This window comes from Mya arenaria, chromosome 9 (genome assembly GCF_026914265.1).
Source record: "Mya arenaria isolate MELC-2E11 chromosome 9, ASM2691426v1".
NCBI classification, from domain to species: domain Eukaryota; kingdom Metazoa; phylum Mollusca; class Bivalvia; order Myida; family Myidae; genus Mya; species Mya arenaria.
Genome location: NC_069130.1, coordinates 48,471,124 through 48,498,369, shown reverse-complemented (window position 1 = coordinate 48,498,369; position 27,246 = coordinate 48,471,124). Strand labels below are relative to the sequence as shown.

The 27,246-nt window shown below is 34.5% G+C and overlaps 1 protein-coding gene across 5 annotated transcripts in view; it reads right to left on the bottom strand.

Annotated features, from left to right (window-relative positions):
• The window catches only part of LOC128202998 (arginine-glutamic acid dipeptide repeats protein-like), a 100,105-nt gene that overhangs the window by 55,922 nt on the left and 16,937 nt on the right, over positions 1-27,246 (bottom strand). The window contains exon 1 of one of the 5 annotated variants that reach the window (XM_052904223.1): positions 4,991-5,188. The exons of the other annotated variants lie outside the window; for them this stretch is intronic. The gene's annotated coding sequence lies outside the window, so the exon portion shown is untranslated. Of the gene's footprint in view, positions 1-4,990; positions 5,189-27,246 lie in introns of those variants that run through there. 5 annotated transcript variants of the gene reach the window in all.

Here is a 27,246-nt window from a genome sequence, read left to right as displayed (position 1 = left end):
CTGATAAATAACGAATTTATCATGATAAATTGAATAATTTTTATGTGACATATGTATGCTTTGTTCAAAGATTAATCATAATTAAATGATCAACTTTTCGAGTGAACTTTTATAACATCGTTATATTACAGATGTAAAATGTCATTTTGACAATGAGCACATAATTAAAGCATGACTCTTTTGATGTTATTAGAAGCGAAACATTTTGTGCATTTCTGTATAACAAAAAGTGGCAAAATGTATGGTTAATTGATTACGAAAATAGAAAATTATCTTTCAAAAAGAATAGTTACAGAATGAAAACCAGTAATAATTAAACAACAAGAGAGCTGGGAGTAAACACCAGTCCTCGTCTGTTCTTGTTCTTTTCAGTCGAACAAGGGGCATAACTCAAATAATGATTAATGCCAGAGTTATTCATGCACTTACTGTCTCTGTCAACATATGTACCAAGTTTAATTTGAATGTCTTCGACAATTTCAGGTTATGGCCAAGGTTAAAAAAGGTTTATGACACAGCGATGACACTGATAATTACATCAAGACACTCATGAACTATAAGACAAATATTCGAACTATTTTGCTGTGAAAAATGGAGGCACTAAAAATGCCAAAATTGTTTTAAAATAAATAGAGGCATACATTTCTACATGCATAACTAACCTACATACATGTAGAAATGATAATGAAAGAGAGGATAAATCAAGTTGTCCATTATACTTTTACAATAAGGAAATTGAAACACAGTATTACATGTTTAAGGAATAGATTTTATAGCCATGCTGCCAATTAAATTGATCAAAGCAAGTTAAGAATGACTTTCTTAGTGTTGCTGCAAATGTCTACAACCTTAATATCACATACATGCACAAACTGCTTCATCACCCACTTGACAAAACCAGTAGATGAATAAATTGAACTTTGGTGGTTGGTTTTTGTCAGGAGCTTTCTACATGACCCAAATCTGAGAATCCAAACGTTGAACCCATATAGGCACAGACATAAAGGCAAACACTAACATATTTATTTATAAAACCTTTTCTTGTCAAATGTATAATAACAAAGGTTTTGACTGTAACAAATGAATAGAACAATTCAAAGAACAATACCTGTTTATTTATAATCCAACACATTGACGTACACGCAGATTTTGAACAAATACAGGATTTTTTTTAATAATCCATAACTTGAAGCAAGTTAAAAATGCCCAAAGTCACACCAAAAACTGTCAAATTAATATTCTAACCCTCCACAAAGGCAGCGTCACTTGTAAACTAAGCCCATTTTCAGTGTATAACTTCCATACAAGGGCTGTTAAATGCAAACACAAATGTTTAATCTTCGGGTAAATATCTGTTTACATTAGACTGTCAAGTCACTTCACATTAGTACTGGATAATCAACAATATATGTTTACAGCCCATTGTCGCTTTGAGATAAAACCTGATTTGAACAGACAACGTAGATAAAATGTCAATTTACTCTGTCAAATAGTTTGTTTCATTTTCTTTTAATCGTTTTAATTAAGACATTGAAATGTTTGTAAGGGATAAGGGTTAATCGAACATAGAAAAAAGGCCTTAAATGTTCAAATGAATTTCGGGTAAATCAAACACAGAAATGGCCTTTTATGTAAAATTCCATTTCAAGCCAAAACCTTAAAATAGTTAAGTATGTAGACTTAAGTACACAAAACAATGAATTCAACGAGAATAACTTTTATGAAGTGCTTTTTCAAGTTTAAGCAACTTTCCAAAATTAAAATCAATATCAGATTATTTCCCTTCAGAATGGCGATGAATAACGAAAAGACATGGTACTTAGTTTATACCTAATGCCTATGTATGATATGGGAAATCACCATCCAAATTAATTATGTAAATTCGATCACTTTCAACAAATCTCAAATTTACCAAATGTAAATTGGATTAAAATCAAATTGAAAAGCTATAGTACCTTAAACTTTTCATAGGCACAAAATTTCCTTTAAGAGCCGTTAAATAGCTTTCGAGATGTACTTAAATATAATATACTTTAATAACCAAAAATATTTAAAAACTAAATTGTAAACTTGTACCTGTGTCAAAATAGATCTTAACATCAAAGGCATGAGAAATTCAATACCTTTTAGACCGGCATATACAAGTATGCTTAAATTGAATCTCAAGAGGCTTAACTAACATAATTTGTGAGAAAGTGACAAGTCGACGTTGATTTTGTATACCTATACCACAATGAATATCAATTTTATAAACGAAGGTCACTATGAATAGCAGAGTATTAAAATTAAAACTTACAGGCAAGAATGCTTTCAGGTATTTTAACGCCGATACAAGAAAGAACAAAATAAATCCCTCAAGGAGACGCCAACAGTCAATCTAATTTGTGTTCACAGTTGATAAAGGGCCATAACTCAACAATGAGTTAAGTCAGAGTAACTGGACTTTCTTCATATATGGCAGCCATATTGTCAAAGAACACATACCCACATGAACAGTTTCATGGCAATATCCTTTAAGGATTTAATAGGGAATTCAGAGTATTAATACCTAACCATTTTTGAAGTATAATGAAGTGATCATTAAAAATACTGTTAATTAGTATTTAAAGACTTAAGCGAATTGGATGAATTACCTGTTGGGAGCGCAAAGGACACCATGACCTTCACCTTCTACCTACTGACCTCAAAATTAATTGGGGTCATTTTCTGACCATGACCAAATGCACAACCAGTTTTAAAACCCTACAACATGTCATACAATCTTCATTCAGAATGAAAGTGTGCCAACAACAACTGCCAACGATGACAACAGTGTCAGACAAAATATCCCATAATATATATGGCTGCCATGTTTTTCAGACCAAAAACACTGTTAATGAGCAGGAAAGTTTCATAACCTTTTTACTCCAAGACGCATAATTCTTATTTCTTATATATCTCAAGAATCAAAGCCGGTCAGGTAATAACTATGACTACATAAAACCGTTTTCACCAATAAAATGGTAGACACATTATTCAAAAGAACTTGTCCATCCATTACTTTTCCTGAAAAGAAACATCAAAATCAGATTACCGCTACTTCTCAATACATTTGAATGGCCTATCGTGAGGCTTGTAAAAACTATAATTAGCATAATTTAAGATATGCATTCAGATAGCCGATATTGACAACATAGTTCAAAAACATATTTAATTTAAAAGTTATTCCCATTATCAGCTGTATAAAATCACGATCAATTCACACGATATTGACCGTGAAAAGCGATACAGTTATTTCTTAACGTCTTTTTTGTCACAATGTTTGACTATCGAGTATTAAACATAACCATAGAGTGAACAAGTATCAAACGAGAATCAACTATCAGCCACTGTGAAGGCTTAATCTGCAGTCGATGAATGTGTCATATCAGTGTGTAAACAGCCGTGTAAACACGCTCACCTCATCAGAGTGTAAACAATCAGCTCTTTGTCTGCGTACAGGTCGGCTTCTTCAATTTTAAAGCAGGTGACAGAGTTGAGGACTTCTATACAGCCCACTATGCAGCACTCATGCAAAGAAAATGCAATTAGGGGAAACCCTTCTTTTGATAATGATGTACGATAATGCTTGACATTTGGTTTTCTTGAAATGAGAGCTAAAACTACCAAGTTTATATAAAACATATGCTGTGGAGTAATTTGCATCTATTTGCATGACATTTACAAAAACATCAGCCTGGCTTTATAGCATGTAATACTTTGCTAGTCATGTTTCTCTTCACATAAAAGGTGACATCTTGTGAAAACTGTAATATGATGAGAAATGATTGATTAAAATCTCAAGTTTCATGTAATTTATCGCAGGGTTATTATTAACAGTTAATGCACTTAACTTTATGAAGACAGAAAAACATCATTAAACGATAAAAATCATAAAGCTCATGACATCATTATATATATATAAAACCAACGCATAACGTAGTTAAGAGATAATAATTGATAAACATAAAACAATTTTTACTGGCATATATAAAAGTAGACCCCACTCACCTCCCATTCAATCACATGCCACAAAAACAATGCATGCTTGACATGACAAACCCTATCAAATGCCTCTCAAAAATCCATTAACACACCAACAATGACATTTATGTAATGTTAGTAGCCCATTTTTATAAACTGAAGGGAAATATAAACCGAGCTTACCTGATTTAGCTAAAACTTGAGTGTATTAATATCCAACATTAAAGCATTTTCATGTTACATCTGCATCATATCCAATGTTCACAATAAACCGACTTCCAAGTTCCAGTACGGTATGTTTAATCCATTATGAAGTTATTTGTAACCAGAGAAAACCATTAAGTGCGAGGCAAATAGTGTAAAAAACTCCCAACTGGATCACTTCACTTCCCAAACAACATAAACAAAGCTAAAGATTTCTCGTTATTTGTTGTTGTTTTTTAAACCAGTTTAACACATCCCTGATCTTAAATTGATCAAACACTGAGGGAAGCTTCTTCATTTAGCACAAGAAAAATCCAAATACCACAACACAAAATCTAAACAGTACATTGGCTACATTCCACCTTGTATCTGCCAGGTATGTATAGTGTCAAATAGCCCAGGTAGCATAACGATTTTCACCCCAAGTAGCTATTTAACTACAAAGTAATTTATCGCAATGTCAATCAACACTGTCGGTTCAGATAACTAAGGGAAGGAACTCTGTTTATTGGTTTTTAATCTGATAACCCCTATTTATATCATGTCAATTTGTGATCAAATAGGACAAAGCTTGCTCTTGTTTAATAAATAAATAATTAACTCCGCTCTATAAACACGGCCATAATACCGCTTACTATATATAAAATGACATTCATTGTTTTCCTTTGTGCTTCTAAATGCCTGATAAGATGTAACCATCAATAATGATTTTAAATATACTTAAACTTTATAAATCAGGTTAAAGTTATTTTGAATATCATTAAAACAGAATAGCAAACCCTACCTTTCGGAAATCATACCGATCCAGACACATTTCAATAATTAATGTCCTATTGTAATCCGCTAACGATTTTTTTCCTCACACAAACAGCACATAAACGTGATGTTCTTTTTACACCATACTGCCTGTATATACTTAACTTTCCACATGAGCTTAACAATTATGACTTAAGGGTCTCACATTTCCGCACTAAATGATAGTTTCACAATAAACTGTTCCTGTTAATACAAAACACAAGTGGTAACGTTCATACCACACTCAAACACTTGAAAACCACTTCTGACTCAATTACTTATTTCGAATATATCTGCGTGAGCCTCATATACGAAACACAATTATTCGATGCATCTAAACAATATGTTTCCTAGATTTGTAACACAGCTGACACGAAAAACATTGTAATTACATTTACGTGAAAAAATTTGCTGTAACATCGTACATAATGGAGGATAATACAGAATTTAAGTAAGGTCTCCCAACACATCAGAAAGTGAACAATTAATTACAGTAGTATAAACATTGGTGAAAGGCCCGAGGTGGAAATGAACTGTGGTGACATTCGAGTTACAACATTTAGCAGCTACGTCTGTCAGTATGTGACAGATTGAAACAAGTAAATTAGAGAAGACGATTGTTGTTACGACTTGTAATACATTCCTAATGGTCAAATGATTTCACATGACAAGAAATGACTGTTCGATTGGACAGTATTTGCAAAACAGTTCATCTAATAGCTTAGTAGCTATTTAATATCAATAAGGCTCTGACATGTCGTCCTGTTAGTGACAGTCAATCCTCAAATATTGGATAACATTTTATTGACAAACTGGGTAAGTGTTCTAATGGTAAAGGAGTCCAATTCTCACCACAGAGGTCGTGGGTTAGATCGCCACCAGGGAAATGGTATCTTAGCCTCTCAAAAAGGACACAGCAATAGTTTCCATCATAGGAAAAAGACTCAAGAGTGACTCATAGCAGCTTTCAGCTGTCTTCACCAACAAGATAAAACAAAATCAGTATAAACCATACTGTATGACTTTTATTAAGTACCAGGTTCGAGCTCCAATAAAACTAAGGGAACTTTCTCTGCTTTGACAGCCTTCAAAATAGACACCAGTTCACGCAGGATCTTACACAGGAACCTGAAGTCTAGACTTAGGCTCTGGCCAGTCCAGCTCTCCAACTCAAGTATTTAAAATTTCAGGTAATTGTGCCTAAAATTTAAACTTTTCAGTCCGAAAAAGGGCTGAAAAAACAACACTAGAGCCTTACCTTTAAAATTCCCACTTTTACACAAAGAGTACGCAAAAACAGTCTGCACTACAATATATCTCAATATTGAATAACAATATTTAACGGCAACTCTATTAATTTACTTTTTCTCAAGGCTTTTAGTCTATTCATTTTCAAGTTCTTTATATTTATGTTACAATCCAAATACTTTTGTATTTGCGAAAGTAAGCAAACATAATATCCTCCTCTTTAAACACAATTTATTCTGTTCTTGCTTTCAAAAATGCTTTCAAGTTAATGTTTGCAGATTTTATTAAAACCCTGGTTCATTTATTTGCAAATACTCTTTGAAAACTTACGAAAAGGCTTAACACAGTTTAACCAATATATTTCTCATTGTAAATTTCATTATGGCAAATCTGTTTAGAATAAATGCTGTTAAAAGATTTAAAATTATTTTAGCTTTATATCAATTCTTGAAACATTGAATCAGATTTGTTTGCATATTCTATTTTCAATATAATTCTTATCCTTATCCTTGCTCCTGAATTATTTTTGTCCTGAATTATCCTTGCTCCTAAATTATTTTTGACCTGAATTATTCTAATGCTCCTGAATTATTATGTCCTGAATTATTTTTTCCTGAACTATCCTTGCTTCCTGAATCAGTGATTCCATTTAGTGTATCGGTCAGCTATTTTTACAATCTAATCAAAACACTCAGATCTACTCTTAAACTTACATTAGATCAAAGTTATTTATTGAATATGGCCCATGAACTTCAAACTTAACTTCTTTAAAATAACTTGTTTCCAATTGAATACAACATTTGGTAATTATTCCACATTAGTTATCCTTGGGAAAGTTTGAGTGATCAACTTATTTGGTTGGTTAATAATTATTGGATAAATAATAAATTAATGTCTTAGCTTTGAGAATTGGACAAAAAATTCTGCCCAATTGGTGTAAAAAAACAACAACAATGTATTAATCTAAGAAATGGTTAAAGGTTGTAAGTATGTGCATCCCAAAAAAATAGTTTGATGCAATGCAATCACATAACCATTTATTTGGTGTAAGAACATAATAACAATTTAAACTTATTTAGTGGTCTACATTTTATTGTGTAAACTGTGATCATGCGACTGTTTATATCTTTTCCTTCACCTGGTTTAAATCAATAATGGCTGTCTTCTGATTTACTGAAATATATGTATTGGAAAACTTAAGAAATACTGCCTTTTCATTGGACAAAATAAAACACTGACCGCTTTAATTACTAATATTTTTTTAACAAATAAACTAATTCACCAAAGTGCTTCAGGGAATGATATAGCCAGTTATTAAATGACAAGCAAATATTAATTGTCTTAATAATGTCAAATTAGCATCTTACTGACTGCACAAGTTAATTATAGCCATCAGATTCTAGTTTCTTTATGTGATATAAGATCATAATTTGATCATAAAAGTTTGAACAACCAATAATTATTTATTAGTAAAATAGAAAGGTTGTCAGTATAGCCAATCCTATAGAAAACTGTTGTCTGTCTAGGGCCGATTGAAAAGGGAAATAATAGAGAGAGATTTTATGATAATATTACCAACAGACATACAAACAGACAGATTACCAATAGACATACGAACAGACAGACTACAGAGAGACAAACAATAAAACATTAATGTCTTCAATATTACTGCACTCTGTGTGAGAACGCAATATATGTAAGACAATTATTCACTTCTTACCTAAATTTTCAACAACAAAAAGACAGAATTACTTACAATTTGGCAACTGGTTGAAGATGTGCCTCAAATAAATTTAAGAAGCTCATTACAAATAGATAAAAATAATACTTTACCTGATCATAAAAAATATTTCTTCATTAAAAATGAAAACAAGCTAACAAATGATCATTGAGGCATAATGAAGACTAAGTTGTTCTAAGTATTACCCTTGTTTTATCTCAAATGCTGAGTTAAAAGTTTGTAAAACAAACAACAACAACATCACAATCAGTTAATATTTTGCAACTATGTACATTTTTGTTACTTTTAAATAACTCACCATTTGTATAAAACAAAAATCAACACATCAAATTAAGTTAAGAATTTGTTACTATATATATATTTTGGTTACTTTTAAACAACTCACCATTTTTATGCAAATCCTCCAATGATAATTGAATAAAAAAAATATGAAAACATCATTAAAACTATCCAAGAAGCAAAACCCTTTCTTTCTCCTACATGTATTATAAGTGTTATCATGCCCAACTAGTGCCTACACACTCAAAGCAAAAAATATCCAATCTCTGCGAAACAGGTCACACGTCGAAGAAATCACAATACAAGATTGACAAACATGTACACATCGACGTAAAAGCACAAGGTCACTCGTTGTCGATAGACAAAAGAGTCAGTAGCACTCAATACAGCACGATAAACATTATCTTCTTGAGTAAAAACACAAGTCCTGAGTCCAAATACACAATAGACTCAGCATTCTCAATACCGCTAAATAACCTACTGGGAACCACAGCGTTTAGACGGTTGACAATAACTAGTGTCAGTAAAAGTGATAAACACCAACCACCTATAGTTTCATACAACCTTTTCCAAATAAAGCCACATTTACATTAAATCGGCCGAACAAAAGAAACCAATATTTGAGATTGTTATCGGTAGTGCTTCTGGCCTTCTTTAATCAATATTTGCAAGCAATCAAAGTACTATCTGTAGATATTTGAGCTGTAAAGAACACAAGTAGATATTGGAATCATGACTGAAGCTTGATATGATTTTGCGCTAGAGATAATTAAAGCAGCCGCGTATAATTAGTTTGCAGTATTGGATTGTAATCTCTCAGCGCCTTCCTTTTATTACCGTTAAACAGCTTGTTGAATTAGCGATTGTTTTCGTAATTATAACTGGATTATCTCTTGATTCAGAAGGCGATATAGGATTATTACTTCATAATGAAATATTTATTTCATTTGTCAATAAAAGAGAAATAAAGGTTAGATTATTTGTCAGATCTTGTAAAATAACTCAATTGAATGTTGTCATGAACTTGATTTTTTTTTAAATCTGTTACCAAAACAATTCCCTAAGAAATATAAACGACCACCTTAGTGCTATAGGTTTCTGTGAAAATACTGAACGCATTAGAGAACCAATACATAAAACATATCAACAATTCTTTCCCAGAACCAGCCTCTTACAATAAATCCAGAGGCTTCCCAATTATCTGTTTTCTTGTGGAATAATACCCCCCATCTAAATACAATTTACGTAGCCTAATTCCATCAGACGAACCAGCCGTCTTAAGAAGCGTTTCCATGTTTGATGCCACTAGGCTATTTCTTTGTCATATGCCTTCCATAAGAGAAGATGTAATCTAATAGCTGACTTGTCCACTTCTTCAAATGTGATTTCCGGAGCAGCAGAGGGATGTTCGATGTAAATCATCGCACGGTGCGATCACTTCCTGTATTCTCCGAGGGTTTTCACCCACAATGCTCCGGTAACTGCTTATCAAATCAATAATTGTAAGAAGGCATGACTTTTTTCACGCTACTCGGATTATTTGCTTCCGTTAGCTCCAAGACAATTTGAGCCATCAGATTTACTTAAAATAATCGCGATTCACTGACCAAAATGCTTTCTACCATTTGGTGATAATGTCTAATTCAGTAACAATATAAGCTTTGCAGCTTCACACTAAATAGGCCCAAAACAACATATTGTATGGTTAGAGTTACATCATATCCATAAAAGAGGATGGATAGGTTATGGATTTTTAATTAGGCTTTATCTTTTTGTCATCAATGAAGATTGGCGTAAAAGTGATCTTCAGTATAACTTAGCTTTATACAACATATTGAACCACACATTTATTTAAACATTTCAAAAAGAGTCCATTTAGCACAAACAAGACAAATTTGAATGCCTACCTGTGCCGGGTACTATTTTGACTTTCTTTAGAAATGACATTGAATATACTTCACCATTTCACCATGTCAATATGACGATGCTGCTTTAACCAGCCCCAAATACCCCTACCCCCCTCTCTCTGTCCCCCTATCCATATTTTCAACATAATTATGATGCTCAAGTTAAAAAGTAAATTCAGATTGCAAAGCATCCAAATTATGTACATGGGCTTCTAAACTCATACTTACATTGCCAGAAAAGCAAACATCCGGCACTGTTTCTTGTCAATCCAATCAATTCCTCCCACAAGTGACACTGCTTGGGCATCTCCTAGTCATATTTCACTCGATTTTCATACTCTCCAGGGAGAGGTTTCCCACAGTTTTATTTCAAAATCAATTCTTTGATAGCTTTTTAAGACACGGTCAGAATTCTACAATGAAACACTTTAAATACTTCATTAAAAAAAAAAAAAAAACGATTCCACTGTCTGAGTTAAGTATTCCTAGAACAAGCATGTTCCTTTATCAACTCATAGCTTTTTTACCAACTCTGGTAAGATACATCTAAATTATTTAGCCGAATGTTTAGACCTTCAGTCCCAAAATTCAACAGAAGGATACACATAGATATATATCAAAGACCTGTGACTCTTCAACTATACTCTGAATACTTCTCCAAGAAAATGCAATTGCACCATTAATTCATCCAATCATTCCAAGGCATCCCGAGCTGAGCTCGACAACAAAAGAGCATGTCAAGACAACAGGAAAACAGATATTATGATTATCCTCTCTCTCCCTGCAGTCAAACAAGTGCCCAAGTATTTTTACACATACGAGGCTCTTAAAGAGAGGATTCCAATTAACTTTGCGTTGACAGCCAATCAATATTCATTCCATACATCGCTAAAGCTCGTCCACATGGTCTATTTTGGCATAGATACATCAGCGATCCATCGCCTTTCGATGTTTCTGAGTGCACTTATGTATTGTTTCTGACGATAGTTAATCATCATGATTTTTTTTGCATAGGTGATATCACGAATTCCCGGAATTTATAGCAACCTGAGAATAAAACAGCTACAAAGAACAAATACAACATGTTTTTCTTAAACAATAACTTCACCATAATTGATGGTATAAAATTTCAGTGAGATAAAAAAAAATGTTAGAAAAACCACCTTTACTTACAGGCTAATAACTTTCTGGAAATTTCTCCTGTATCCAGATACAAATTATTCCCGGAATTTACACATGGATTTCACATCTTATGGACGATTTTCCATGATTTTCTGCATGTTTTTCACTCAATCTCAGAAAACAATGAAATGTATATCAAACAAAGTTTACAGCCCATTGGATAGAAAGCCTCTTAAAAATCTACAAATCAACACAAAATACGAAATGTATACCAAACTTGTTTCTTGTCTACAATAAAACCAGCAAAAACAAACAAGCTCTCAGATCTTATCCCAAACAACATCACAAGACCCAAGATAACTGCAAACAATCACAGTGTGCTCCCAGAGAGATATGGTGAGGTAGCCAACAGCCAGACAAGGGCTTATCAGTAATTCATCAGGAGAATAATGGCTGCTACTTAGCCCCTGTCTTGTTCCACCCTGCTGAGGGGTGGTAGATGTTAATATAAGCTCACTGCTACTTATACTTCGTATAATTAGCATTTGGTTTGAGATGCGCACTTATCCGAAATATTTGGCACCATTATTGTAAAGTAATCTGAAATTGGTGCCTGGAAGTATTTATTGTAGCTTTAAAGGGTGGGATGCTGAAGTGAAAAGGTTGGTCACCTGTAATCACTCAAATTTACATTGGGGTGGGCGTTGGGGGTCCTGCGGCGGCCAAGTAAGGCTTCTTGTGAGGACAAGGGCATTGCATTGATGAAGTTCACAGGAGGTGAACCATGATTCAAAGCATTTTAAGAGCCTAAGATTGCATTTAAACATGTTTGTACTCAAAGTTGTCAAAAGGAATCAAATCATATATATTTTACATATATACGGACTTACTGATAGATGAAAATGGCCAATATATACAAACATGACCTTGTCTCTCCAGAAAATCAATTCAAGTTCACCAAGTAATCGAGTACCCGAGTACTCGATCGGAAGATTGTCTGAGTACTCGAGTACCAATTTCACTACTCGTTGTCATCCCTCATATTTAGTTTTGTCCAAGAGGCACAAAAAATCCTGCGAATCTGTTGCAGATTATCACCTTTGGTACCTTGTAAACATAACTATACCAACAAAATATTTGCAAGGTACAAGGCATTTTGGCGTTAAATGTTTTGCTTGTTTCCGCACTATATAAAACCTCCAAAAAAATGAGTAAGTAGATAGGCATAACTTGTTTTTCACCAGAAACAGCATCTTACTTTAAAACCGCTGGTCTGGCTTGGCATATAACAAGACCTCCTGTCAGAACAATCCGCAAACATGAAATAGCCTCATTATATGCAGGTGATACTGTTTCTGGATTCAAGGGAGAAAACAGCAGGAGAAACAAATTATTCCTGGTAATGAATTAAGGCATGAGAAAAGTTAAGCCTTAGAACCACATCCAACTCTTATCCAGATTTTCTTTTTAAAAAAAGGGTGGTGGAGAAATACAAACATTAGTCATGATTTTTTCCTTTAAAAAAAAAGGGCCCAGAATATTACACAACAATGATTGTATTCTGAGTTATGAGCCTTGCGATAATAATGATCATACGCAAGCCTATTAAATGTCACTAGCAACATGTGTGCCAAGTTTCATCCAAATATCCTGAGCAGGTTTTATCTTATAACCAAGGTTAAAGCTATTGTCACAGGCAACATATGTGCCAAGTTTCATCTAAATATCCTGAACAGGTTTCAAGTTATGGCCAAGGTAAAGTGAGGCTATTGTCACTGGCAACATGTGTGCCAAGTTTCATTGAAATATCCTGAGCAGGTTTTGAGTTGTGGACAAGGTTCATGTTTTGTCAATAAGATTAAGAAACCTCTAACACCAACCCTCAACTTTTATCATGATCTAAATATTGGACCAGTGAGTATGTCTGGACGAAAGAACCGAAACTTCAAATTCTGGCATAACTTCTTTGAGTGTTTACCCTTCTTGCCCTAGGCAATTTTTTGTCAAGACTCAAGTATAAAAAAAATGTTGGGGCAGGTGTTCCATTAGCAGGGACAAGCGGGCTATGATGAAAATACACATAATTTTTTTTCCTCTAGCCTAACATAATAATGTTGCAAAGGAATCTGAGTGGTGTACAACATTGGAGTTATCGGTTGTGGCCCTCGGCCAGCTTAAGAGCTATCAAGAAAATCACAGTTGATGTCAGTAATGAGGAAACACAGGAAAGGCATTTATTCCTGCTATTTCCTGCTATTCATGTTCAAGCTATTTACCACTCTTTCAAATATGATTAACTTTATGAGGAGGGTTGATCTGATGGTCACTTCCTACTTTTGAATTCCAACCTTTTTTAAAGCAGTGAACTACACAAAGTAGGCTTACAAAGAATAACCCTGGTTGCCTCCATTTTCATTCCTCGATTCCCAAAAGCCTAAATTGGTTCATGGTCCCTCTAGCTCTCTATATTTAGGCACTAGGCTGTTGTATTGCAAATCAAAATCAGGAATCGCCAAATCCACTTTTTGACATGACATGTTAAAAGAATTAATGCACCGGGGGTTAAAAATTGGGAAGTATAGTGTTATGCGGTTTAAAATAGTGCGACTTAAAAGACCACTTTATTTAAATATGTTCATACTTATTCTTAGGTAATGATAGGCACTTATCCTTTGGGTTTAACAGTTTGCAATCCTAATACAATTGTCATAATCCTTATTCCATCCCTTTGTATCCCTAACACCCCTACACATTGCCTATAATTTCTTCTATCCCACCATATTTACCTCTAGCAAATATATGCCCAACCCATTTCTTCCCAGTCTAGCCCCACCCCCTTATTTCAACCATCCATCCCATTCCCATCCCTCTTTTTTCGCCTTTGGAAGTTCTTTTAAAATCTGAAGTATATTTTCATATATTTACAAATGGGATTTATTTCTATCTGATGTATTTTTGTTCACCCCAACAACCAATAGACATCTTAATGCCATTTACATCTCTACAATAACAAACATTGGTAAGAAATATGTATACAGCTGATAAGCCCAGCCTGACAGGAAACACCTGTCAGAAAATACACAAAATACCTGGAAAATACATCATAATAATTATATATAAACTAATAAATTTTCTTAAGGCATTTCCTAATCATGCATATAAGTTCTTGATTGTGTTCACATGGGAATGCTGCCTAATGTATTAGAAATAAACTCGTAAACTCTTGAAATACTTTTACTCAATAATTTCTGAAATCCCTCGCTCAATTTTTTTAAAACACTTGCGCCAATTAAACTACCTGATTTACACCAAAATGACACCTGGTCAAATCATGCTTTTTGCAAAAATATTATTTTAAGTGGATTTTGCCTTATATTATTTTTGGCACTGACATTCTGGCATATTTTGCTAGTTACTCCAATGCATATTTTTAAGCAGCTTAGCATTCATAGCAAGATAAGTTTTTTTTATTTCATCAGAAGTCTTTGATGTCGGCTTTACCTATCATTGCCAATGACTGAGATTTAGACATACCAAATTCCAAACCATCTAATGGTTCTTTAAAACCTTTTTACTTATATACAGATAATTTATAAATTAATGACTAGTGTCAGAAATCCTTGCAAAAACTTATATCACCTATACCATCGGAGCTGAATTTCAGGAAATAATGCAAAAATAACTATGATTTCTGGCTATAAAATTCAACAGCGATTTATCTTCAGAAAAGCAGCATAGCTGGAAGAGGCCTGTTTCTTGTCACAGACTATTGCCAATATGTAAGATAATGTGGAAAAAAACACACCAACACTTGATGATAAGTAATTGGCACACAATCACCTAACCTGGTACATCCAAAGGTAAGGAATGATTTTCATAGATTTCGAAAGGTAAGGAATGATTTTTATAGGTATAATTTTTGCCAATTAAATGCATTGCTACACAAATATTTCATCTATTTTAAATAATGATAGTAGGAAATGTAGGTTTAATTATACCTGTTCACAAGGCGCATCAGCTGTGGACACAGGAATTTGCGTTACGATGGAGAGTGACTTTATAAGTGCACCCACCCTCAAAAAAGTACAAAAAATATATCATCTTAATGTTGTAAAGGAGGTTTTTCCTATTTAACAAAGGGGCAAAACACAAAAAAAAGTCTTGAGTTATGAGCCTTGCTATAGTAATCAGTCAATTGTCTCTGGCAACATGTTGGCCAAGTTTCATCTAAATATCTTGAAACATGCATACCATTTTAGGGCGATGTTACTTTACCAAATTCAACCTTGTTAAAATCTCAAGATCAAGTAGTGTCAAGGTGTAATATTTTGAACTGTTATTACAATGTTAAAAATAATGCAAATATTTTTACTTCAAAATAGATTCGCTTCTTCATACATCTCTTTGACTTACAAATATACCTCTTAATTGATTATTTTACAATAATGAAATCAAATGGAAGTCTCATATACCCTGAGACGAATCAATTCTTTAATGCAAAGGCCAGAAAACATGCTACTCATAAAAAGGCTAACAGCTAACAGACTGGTGATTAATTATTTACAGATTAATGCTCTGAGACTGTTTCATTAGATTCACAAAGAGCAAATAACACAAAACTAGTCAATAAATGATTTATAGCATCTCTCAGAGATAATGCAGATAAATCAAGAAGTGCTAGTGCTTGGTGGTGGTGGTGGTGGTGGCGGTGATAATGACAATGATGATAATGAAAAATATGATTCTCTGTTGCTTCTGCTGCTGCTGTTGTTGTAGCTGATGAGGGTAATGATGATGATAACAAATGATGAAACTCAGTTAGGCTGCTGCTGATGATGATGATAATGATAATGATTATGATGATGATGATGATGATGATGATGATGATGATGATATGATGATGATGATGATGATGATGATGATGATGATGATGATAATGATGATGATGATGATGATGATGATGATGACGCCTACATTGATGATGATGATGATGACGATGATGATGATGATAATGCCGACATTGATGATGATGATGATGATGATGATGATGATGATGATGATGATGATGATGATGATGATGATGATGATGATGATGATGATGATGATGATGATGATGATGATGATGATGATGATGATGATGATGATGATGACGACAATGTTGAGGACAACAACATCGATGACAACGATGATGATGACAATCTAAGAATGATAAAATATATAATGATAATAAATTACAACAGTGAAAACTATGACAACCAGGCCCCAAGTTTCTTAAGTCCCTTATAACAGGATTAAGCTAATCTCATTATTTTTGGTTTTCAATAAATTGCGTTATATTGACTTCTTTAAGAGTTCTTATACTTTGGATAAAAATTATCTTTATGATAATCACAATAAACCATTTTTCATTTTTCGAAATTCATTTTGGCTATCTCAAATAAGCTACTTAAGCTTGTTAAGCCTAAGAAGTTTCTAGAAATCAGGGCCTTGACTAAATCAACAAACAACTTAAATGTGAGACCATTCGAGGAAAAACTACACTCTAATATGGGTTTATTGATAGATGCATGCAATAAAGTGCACCTTTCTTTATAACATTTCCGATGTGAATTTATTGAAGTCATTGGATATAAAACTGTTATCACAAAGTGGCCAGATCTCTGCAATTCTGACAACAAAATCGATGATGGCCTTTCTGTTAATCACATTATGTCAGAAGTAATCCCGAAATGATTACATGAGATTAGGAGAGTATAAAGAATGAGTTTAAGACATGCTTTTTCATGAAAATATCAGTTTATTTACATAGAGATATTAGAATTTGAAGGCATTAAAGGAATATAAAATATTTTGCATTTCTTTGCATCCCAAACACTGGTGAATAGAAACTGATATCACAAATGTTCTTACGTTTTACCAGTTTTTTAATTCAAGTGTTTAAAATTAGTTTGAATTGGGATTGAAACTATGCTTTGATAAACAGTATTTGATAACGATGATAAAGTTATTGATGATGTTGTTGCTGCTGCTGCTTCTGCTGCTGTTGCTGACAAAGAGGAACAGCAAACAGTACCAATTATATAAAATGAAGTATAAATATCTCCCCATACCATACCACATACCAGATCATGTAAGCAGTAGTTCCAAGTAAACTCAACACAAAAATACAGACGCTGCTGCTGCTGCTGCTATGCTGCTGCTGCTGCTGCTGCTGACAAAGAAGACAAGCCAACAGTACCAAAGATATTAAATGAAGTATAAACATCTCCCCATACCATACCATATACCAGACCATGCTAGCAGTAGTTCCAAGTAAACTCATTACAGAAATGTAGATGTTGCTGCTGCTGTTGCTGTTGCTGCTGCTGACAAAGTAGACAAGCCAACAGTACCAATGATATTAAATTAAGTATAAAAATCTCCCCCCCCCACCCCTTACCATACCACATACCAGACCATGCTAGCAGTAGTTCCAAGTAAACTCATTACAAAAATGCAGACGTTGCCGCTGTTGCTGCTACTGCTGCTGACGAAGAAGACAAGCCAACAGTACCAATGATATTAAATGAAGTATAAACATCTCCCCCCCTTACCATACCACATACCAGACCATGCTAGCAGTAGTTCCAAGTAAACTCATTACAAAAATGCAGACGCTGCTAGCAGCAGCTGCTGCTACTGCTGCCGCTGCTGCTGATGAAGAAGTCAAACCAACAGTACCAATGATATTAAATGAAGTATAAACATCTCCCCCCTTACCATACAACATACCAGACCATGCCAGCAGTAGTTCAAGGTAAACTCATTACAGAAATGCAGATGGGAATGATTTATTGGTCCATCTTCTGGAAACTAAACTGGTTGCTTGCAAGCAGAAATACATTTATCACTTGCAAACATAATACTTTTTGCCATGAAGTGTTCTCTGGCACTGTTTACAAGGAATGGCATGAAAAGATGAAAAGAAATTATCTACTTGTCTCAATGTCTACAGTCAAGACTGTCAATTGATCCATTTTGTGCATGCTTGTTTGCTTCACATGAGTCTTTATCTCTCTCCCTTTGTCATTTAATGTCTGTCTCTTTGTCTGTCTGTCTGTCTGTCTGTTTGTCTGTCTTTGTCTGTCCATCTTTGTTTGTCTGACTGTCCATACTTTGGTCATTCTGTCTATCAATCCGTCCTTCTGTCTATCTAAATATCAGTACCGGTACATTCTTGTGTGTCTGTATGTTCCTGTCTTTTAGCCAGGTCAATCACTTTATCTGTTTGTCTTCTGGACAGCATGTCTGTCTCTTGTCTTGGCTGTCAGGTTCTCTGTTTTTTGTTATGTCTGTCAGCTTTTCTGTCCCTTGTATTGTCTGTCATTTTTGGCCCCTTGTCTGTCTGCAGGTCTGTCTCTTGTTTTGTCTGTCAGTTTGTCAATCCCTTGTCGTGTCTGTCAGCTTGTCTGTCATTTTTTCTATCTCTTGTCTTGCCTGTCACTTTGTCTGTTTCTCGTCTTGTCAGTCAGTTTGTCAGCTCTTCTATCAGTCTATCAGTTTGTTAGTCTCTTCTCTATCAGCATGTCTGTCAGCTTGTCTGTCCCTCGTCTTGTCTGTCAGACTGGCTGTCTTGTTAAGTTGTATATCAGCTCGACTGTCTCTTGCTTAGTCTGTCAGTTTGTTTGTTAGTGTGTCTGTCTCTTGTCTTGTCTGTCAATTTTCTGTCAGTTTCTCTGTTAGTTTGTCAGCTTGTCTGTCTTAAACCTTATCTGCTTATTATTCTGTCTGACTAGCTCAGGCTGTTGGTCTTACTTGCCATCATTGAGGCACTATTTCATCTCATCAAACTGTATAGACATCTGTCTGTCTGTCTGTCTGGTTCAGTAAACTTCGTGTCTGTCCTCTTGTTTGTCTGTATATCTGTGTAACAGTGTCCGGCTGCAGGTGTTCATGTCTTTGCTCCTTTGCTTGTCTGCAAGGATTGTCTATATTAACACTGCTATCTATCTAATGTTTTGTTGACTGTTCATCCATTATGTTTGTCATGTTTGATCTGCTGTCTGGCAAGCTCGGCCATTTCATGAATGTCTAAATTGTCTTATCACTAGTCTGTCTACATCAAATTCATCTCTCCAACTTAATTGTCACTTACTGTATGTGACAAAGTATTAAATTTACCTAGTTTACATACTGCTTGCAAATGGACGCCACACTCCACCTGGTCACTGGTTGCAGGTTATTTGACAAAGGTGGTCAAAGTTATGAAATAGATTATATAACTATGTGCTATATTAATTATTGAGAAAAATAATCGCTCGTATCATATAAAATTGAATGCTTGAACGACAACCAGCATGCTGAGTGAATTCAGCAAACTTGAGTCTACTACTAACAGCATCGGCTATTAACAGCATGTAACAACTATCAAATAACCAGAATTATGCTGAACGCACTTACTTTCTAGATCCCCGCACCTCCTCAAGTATCCATTCCATGAATATATACGCTTAACCCTAAATCCAGCTTAACCCTAACTCCAGCTTAATCCCAATTTCAACCTTGCTTAATTCAATTTCCACCTCGTCTTTGAAATGTTCTCTTTCTCTATCAACATACAGCCATCTCTTGATCCAAGGCTTTCTCCAGAATGCTAACAACAATATGTAAAACATACCAATCCATTAAACGAGCTGTTATTTTTCATCAAAAATGTTCCAACCCGCACTGAATGGCAGAACCAATATCCTACATATGCATGAAGAATGCGAATATTTCAAAGAACACATGAGGTTTTACATGATGCAGAAGGGTTATCTGTGAGAAAGTGTATCTGGATATGAATGAAGCACTGATATTTTATGGTTTATCCACATGATGGGCACACAGCTAAAGATAGCTCGATAGCCCAGCAGACATTAGTACTTGGATGATTGGCAGACCCATAGAATCAAGATATTTATCAATACGCCTCTGCCCAGTTGCCCAATGTATTTTTTGTTGGTGCATGTAACCTCAATGAATTTCAGAATCGACTGGTTTGGTGAGTAATTTTGACCATGGTATTGATTTCATTGAGACCAATTCTAATACACGTTTTTTTTTTATTAAACTTTGATCAGTGTCTTTTTCATTTTCAGTAGTAGGGGCGAAAACATTTTCATTAGAAAGGGGCGTACTTTGTGAGAAAACAAAATTGATTTCAACCATTATTTACATTATCATTTATTTGGAGGTGTTTATGAGAAATAAACATTCGCCTAGCTGTGCCTTTTCCCATTAAGACCTCCAACAATCTAACCATACCAGATCAAAGCCCATTTTATTCAACATGCACATGTTGCCCAAGGACTTGTAACAGATTTTCTAGTATTTCCAATAATACTTGAAAAAGCCATTAAACAGAGCTTTTGACTCAATATTTCCATCATACATAATATGGCACAGTCTCCCATTATCAATTTCTTCTGAATAATTTATCTCTGAATAAACTCAAACAAGGTGCACTCCATATACTCCATCAAACTTGATGAAACACAACCACTGTATCATTAAACAAAACCACAAATAATTCCTGTATTTTGGGGAAAAGAAATAAATTAACTTCCACTAATAAACTTTGTACAAAAACTGACCAAACACACTAGTGGTCAAGCATAAAGCCTGACTGGACCTATTTACCCTGTAACCTGACCCGTGGCCCCAGTTGTAAAGATGAGTGACCTTTTCAACCCCTAGCCCCTCGTAAAATAAGCAGTTTACCCACAGCCCCTAGTTACTAGTAAGGCACATTAGTTTAGGTGCTGTCTATCATTTCCAGCCACCATCACGGCCACCAGGGTATTGATGTACTAAGTGAAGGGAGACCACTGCTTTAACATCCATAAAACCTACTCATTCTATCGAACACTGAAAGTCATTCTCTTTCAACTCATGAACCTATCGAAAACTTATGTTTCCCCTTAGCATTTAACAAGGGGAGATAACTGTGGAAATAAATTAACCAAAGTTGTATTTCTTGCTCTGTACACAAATTTGCTTTAACATCAATCAATTCTCAAAGTTTAAATCAATTCCCTCAAATAGTTTCTGAGTTCTGCTCTAAATTGATTGAATAGTAATAAAATGAATGATAAAAATACTGACAAAACAGAATGTCTCCTTTAAGTCAAATGAAATACATAGGAATACCAACAATGGCTCATCACAAACACCACCATAAACACAATCGTTAACAAGAAAATATCAGCAGCAGCTATGATAGCAGGAAAATTAGTAGTGGTAGTAGTAGTGCTGGTGCTAGTAACAACAGCAGGTGATGATGATGCATCCCACAGGACAACACTGACCAACAACAGCAGCATTTAAGATACAGTAGCTACGCCAACAGTGGTATTACTCACGATTTGATATAGCAGCACATGTTCATTTGGGACCAGTTAAGCACTATTTTAAGGATTCAGGCTTGTTCATTCAAAAGTCTTATTTTGTTGACTGTTAAAATATGATTATCAAGCCTTTTGTTAGCCAGCCTAATGTACCAGTCAATTGTAACCAGGTCCGGGGAATAGCAGGGACTTTGGCTTTTGGTCCAGCCAAGCCCGAGTAAAATCCCCTACCTGTGGGGACAAACTACTAATAAAATCCCTGCCAAATGCCCCCCCCCCCCCCCACCCAAGGTACCCTAGGTAAGGCCCATGCCCTGCTATTTTTGGTGCGAAGACAAAACCACCCCAGGGTTAAAGTACTACCTACTTAACAAGTTCTGGTAAGCCATAGGTATGCTGACTTGACCAACACTTAGGCCATAAGTGGTCATTAATGATCGTATAATCTCATTTTGTAGGTGTCCAGATCATTTACCTGTCCCATAATTCATCTGGTTTATTACCCGAACCACAACATTAAAGCCGGCTTTATTGCAATGCCCACATATGTTTACAGCATGTTTCGACAATAACTATACCTTAAAGTGATACTTATACCAGATAAAGTCGGAAAAAAACTTAATAAAACAGAGTAACCAAACTTTATCAATAAAACATATCTCATATTTAAATGGAGAATGTTTAATTATATTTCAAAAATATACAGCCTTTCAGAAAAACATGTTTTGAAAACAAACAATTATCACTTATTTCTTCAAATCATTTTTAATTTGTAAAACATCAAAACAAAAATTTCTTTATTCAAGAATGCAATCTTCATTCGATCCGCATAAACCTGTTTTTAGAATAATAACTATTCAAATAACAAAAATCAAATCAATCGAGACAAAAATGTCATACACTACAAAAATTAAAATTCTGCATCATAACAACAACTAAACATGATTCCTTTCTTATCAAAATACATATTTTAGATCAAAGAAATCGACAACTAAAAGACTAAATCTATAAACTTCAACAATTTACAAAGGATTATAAAAATCAAACATATCACAAGTGTCAATCTTTAACTTCCAGCTCTGGAAAACAAGATTGCAAATAATCTTGTAATTATACTTGACAGAACCAATCATAAACATACATAACTAAGTGAAAGCTGGCGCTATAAGTACTAATCCGATCAAATATGATTAAAGAACTATAAACTCCAGGACTATTTTTACAGATCAAAACAGCTTTGTAGGAAGTATCTAGGCACTACAATGAAAGCCAACATTTGTTTGTTTTTCAGTTGTTCCAGGGGAATAACTCAATTATCAGTGCAGCCAGTTTAATACTATCAAGGGACATAATGCAATGATTATTTGAACCAGACTAAGGTGATCAAGGGGCATAACTCCATGATTATTGGAGCCAGTCTTAATTGATCAAAGGGGCATAATTCCATGATTTTGGAACCATCCACAGTTGATTAAGGGGTTTGAATATATGAGCATTTACCAATTAAAGTTGACTAAATGGCATAAATAAACAATTATTAGAACCAGTCACAGTAATGTTGATCAAGGGACATAACTCAATGATAATTAAAATCAGATGACCATGGGGCAAAACTCAATGACAACGGGAGCCACTCACAATTAGCTTTGATTATTGAAGCCTGTGAGTCTCAGTTTGAACGGGTAATGATTCTTTGAACTAGTCACAGTTGCATAAGGGACACAATTCAATGATTTTCCACCCAGTCACAGATGATCAAGGAGCAATACTATGTAAATGCTTCTCAATCTGTTTATCTGAGTTGATCAAGCCACAAACGCACCTTACTCAACAAGTGAAGTATCACAAGTGATTGACTAAGAACCCATCAAGTGTACATTTTGAAACTTAAAAAGAAACCTTAAAAATCAAATTTAACACAGAAACATTATGTTAATTCCATTTGTTTTGGCTGTATAAAGACAAAAAAAACAAACTTGCACAAACACGATCACTGATTTTGCAACAAAAATCAACAAAGGAGCAAACATTATTTGCAAAAAAATGTGAAATCAAAAGGTCTGAGAGCAGTTTTACAACTGTTGAACAGTACTAGGCTATTTATTTCTCATTTAAATGAAAACACCTTACCAGTTTTTCTCTCACAATGGCTATCCAATGCTCAACCACTTTGCAGAAATCAAAAGAAAATCTCCCAACAAAACAACTTCAACCCAAATATGTTTGTTACCATCCGAAATCGTTTTCTGATTTATAAACTGTCCCAATGTAAATACGGCAATAAAATCTTCATTGAAGTCAATTTAATGTAAACTGGGGGGTATATATCACCATATTTGCTAATTTAATCACAAGTACGTTCGCGACATCTTATCTGCAACAAAAAACATGGGAAACAGTGTTTCATGCCAATACACAGGTCAATAAAACGGAAAATGAGGCTAAGTGACGAACTGGAAATTTCTCTGATGGAATTGATCTGTTTCCTCTCTAGGCTCATTGATGAATTAAAATATTTTGTAGGAGTCTTCATATTGATCCTCACGATGCAAGAAATGAATAATCAAACCTCGACAGCATATGCAGAATAATTGTGAACTAGTTTAATATATACGACAGAAAGAAAAAATGTTTGTGAGATTTCTTTGGTTCATTTTAAGATAAATGTTGATATTGCAATTCATTTTTATGGGCCTGAATGTCATTTTAGTGACCATTTAAAAAATTGTAAGGGGGTGGGGTGGTTGGTGTTGGTGTTGGGGGAGGGGGATTTGGGGGCAAGTGGCCAAAGGGTGGTTCCCGTCAACATAACTGCGGCCTAAAAACCTCAGAATTCTAATGTAACACATTATTTTTTTCTTTCTAACCATGCTTTTTAGATAGTAGGTCAAAGTAGAGAAAGTAGTCTAGTGGTTTAGGTGTCTGCCTCTTACCCAAGAGGTTATGGGTTCGATCCTCACCAGGGGTACTTTCTTATAGCCTTTCAAAATGGACATCAGTACTGGTTTCTACCCAGAAAACAGACTCAAGCGCGATTTTATAAGGTATCAGCTTTCGTCACAATCAAGCTTAAAGTAATTGGTATAAACTAAACTACACCATCTTAGTGGACATTTCCGTATTTTTTACAACCATTATTTCAAAATGTATTCACATGCGTAAATGTTTTATTCCATTTCCTATCTTTTTGTCATATTTTTGGTGTACAAACATTTTCAGTTTTCTGTAAAATTCAACTTACAGAAAAAGTTGTTTTTTTTCATAATTCAAAATGGTCAATAAATGCTTTAGGAGTAATGGCTCCTGATTAATGTCAAATTCATCATAATATCATAGATCGGCAACCATTTAAAAAGAAAGCTCAATAAAAATTAACTAGTCTCTTATACTTCATAGAACTAATACCTGATATTGTATTTGTATATTTGAACATAAATCCTTATGATAGGAACGTTTGTTTACATTCAGCTCACAGGGATATCTTAAAGTTTACACAAATGTTTAATAAATTTTCAAAAATCTATACATCTGCTTTAAAACGCCATAACCTCAAGATTAGTATAACATGTAATGCTCGTTTATCACATTCTCAAAGTAGCAATAAGCCGTTACTTCAATAAGGTTATTTGTCGGAAAATTCACTTCAGCTTTCGCTGATAATAAAGAAGCATTAGCAGATTTCGACAATATCCCAATACAGGCCTGTACAAGTGGCGAAACTAAGACGTCTAATCCCCTTTCTAATATCTGCTACGGGAGGTCTTTAATGTAAATTCAAAAGAAAGTTGTTTTTTACCTGATTAATTTAAAGATATTAATTTTGTTGTGTTTTTTTGGCCATTTTATTTTTATTTGGCCTGCATCAGAGTGAATCATTGATATTAGACTTTCAGCTAAACCAGACATCAAAAATTAGACTCTTGGATGAACGAGCCCAAAAATCATACCAATGCTTGCAATTAAAAGGGTTGACAAGCTCTGCTATATATATATATAAAATTGAGAAAGCCCGTAAGTCATATCACCAGTGCAGAGCTTGAAGGTTCATGCTTAAAATACCTCATAAAGTAACACAGAAATTTAATAATTGGTCATAAATAATATTCTTCTTAGTTTATCATGAAGACATTTTGAAAATATACCTATTTCGAGGGACACAAAATATATTTTAAACTTTAATACATCATCCCAACTTTTTTTAATACACAATACACATTTATGAAATGCCAATTTTATGGGAAATTTTAAAGCTATACAGAACACAAGTGTGAAATGGTGAAGAACTGAAGGTAAATTTTGTATAACCCTTTTACTTCTGGACAGTCCAATTTTAACAATGCAAGGGAGATCACTCAATGAAGAAATGTGGCTTTTCTCCAAATGTTTTGCAAAAATAATGCTATCATGTCAGACCTGTTTTAGTCTTTTATCTTCTGAGAAATCAGACCCGATTACTGTTTTAATAAATCAGCTGCAACAGTCTCTCTATTTTTCCAGCACAAAAAATAAACATTCGGGGAGAAATTGTCTGAGATTAAACAAATAGTGAAGATACTGGATGTTGTATACTGAGAAATTGGGCTGTTGAAAATCATACAAGAAAAGAAAAACATATTGGAGCCTTCAAATCATCAAATATTCAATTTTAAGAAACTTGATTCATGGTCTTAAAGCAATAAGTCATTTTTGAAACTAACATTTGGACAATAGGTTGACTTGAATAAATAAGTTAAATTCACTCTTTCAGTTTTCAATGAGACCAAGTCCCTTTGGTAAACGGGGTCACATCCAGGATTTAATGACAGAAGGTGTGCACTTAAAGGGTGACCCTCTTGGCATGCGCCCCTTTCCGCAGGAACCCCCAAAACAGATTCTAAACACGGCACGGCCGGGGGCCCTCTCCGAGAAATGTTTCATTTTGGTGTAACTTATGCATAATTTATTGACAATTCTATTGACATGAAAAGTTAATTTGGCATTTGATTGTCCAGTTGGCGCAGTGGTTAGCACATTCGCTTCTCACCAAGGCGACCCTGGTTCGATTCCCTGCCTGGGCGCATGTGAGTTTGTTAGTGGTCACCAAGCCAGACAAGTGTGTTTTCTCCGGGTACTCCGGTTTTCCCCACACCAAGACCACACTGTCGCGCAACATTGTGCCAACGAGAGTGACATAGTAAAGATAATCATAACTTTCTTCACAATCGTTGTAAAATAAATAAGGTTTAAACTTAAAGTTAATTTGGACCATTTTTGGGGTTGCCATGCTGAATTGAGTAAAAAAAATCACATTTATATTCACAGAATGCTTTGATGCTGCCTAAATGTTGTGTAGAATGAGCTGATCATTATAAAAAAATAATAAGTAAATGTAGCCGACAATTAAGTTTTGAGCATATGAACCTCATACGAAATGTCTCTTGTGACTAAAGTAAGCCGCAGCCCACCTGACTGAGCTTTTGTGGATTATGGATTGAAAATATTATTTTCACAGAAATTTGAGTAAAACTCGATTTTCATTGCTCTCAAAATAAAAGCATCAATAAAACATTGTGTCTTTTCTGCAGGCTCTGCTATTTTCTGT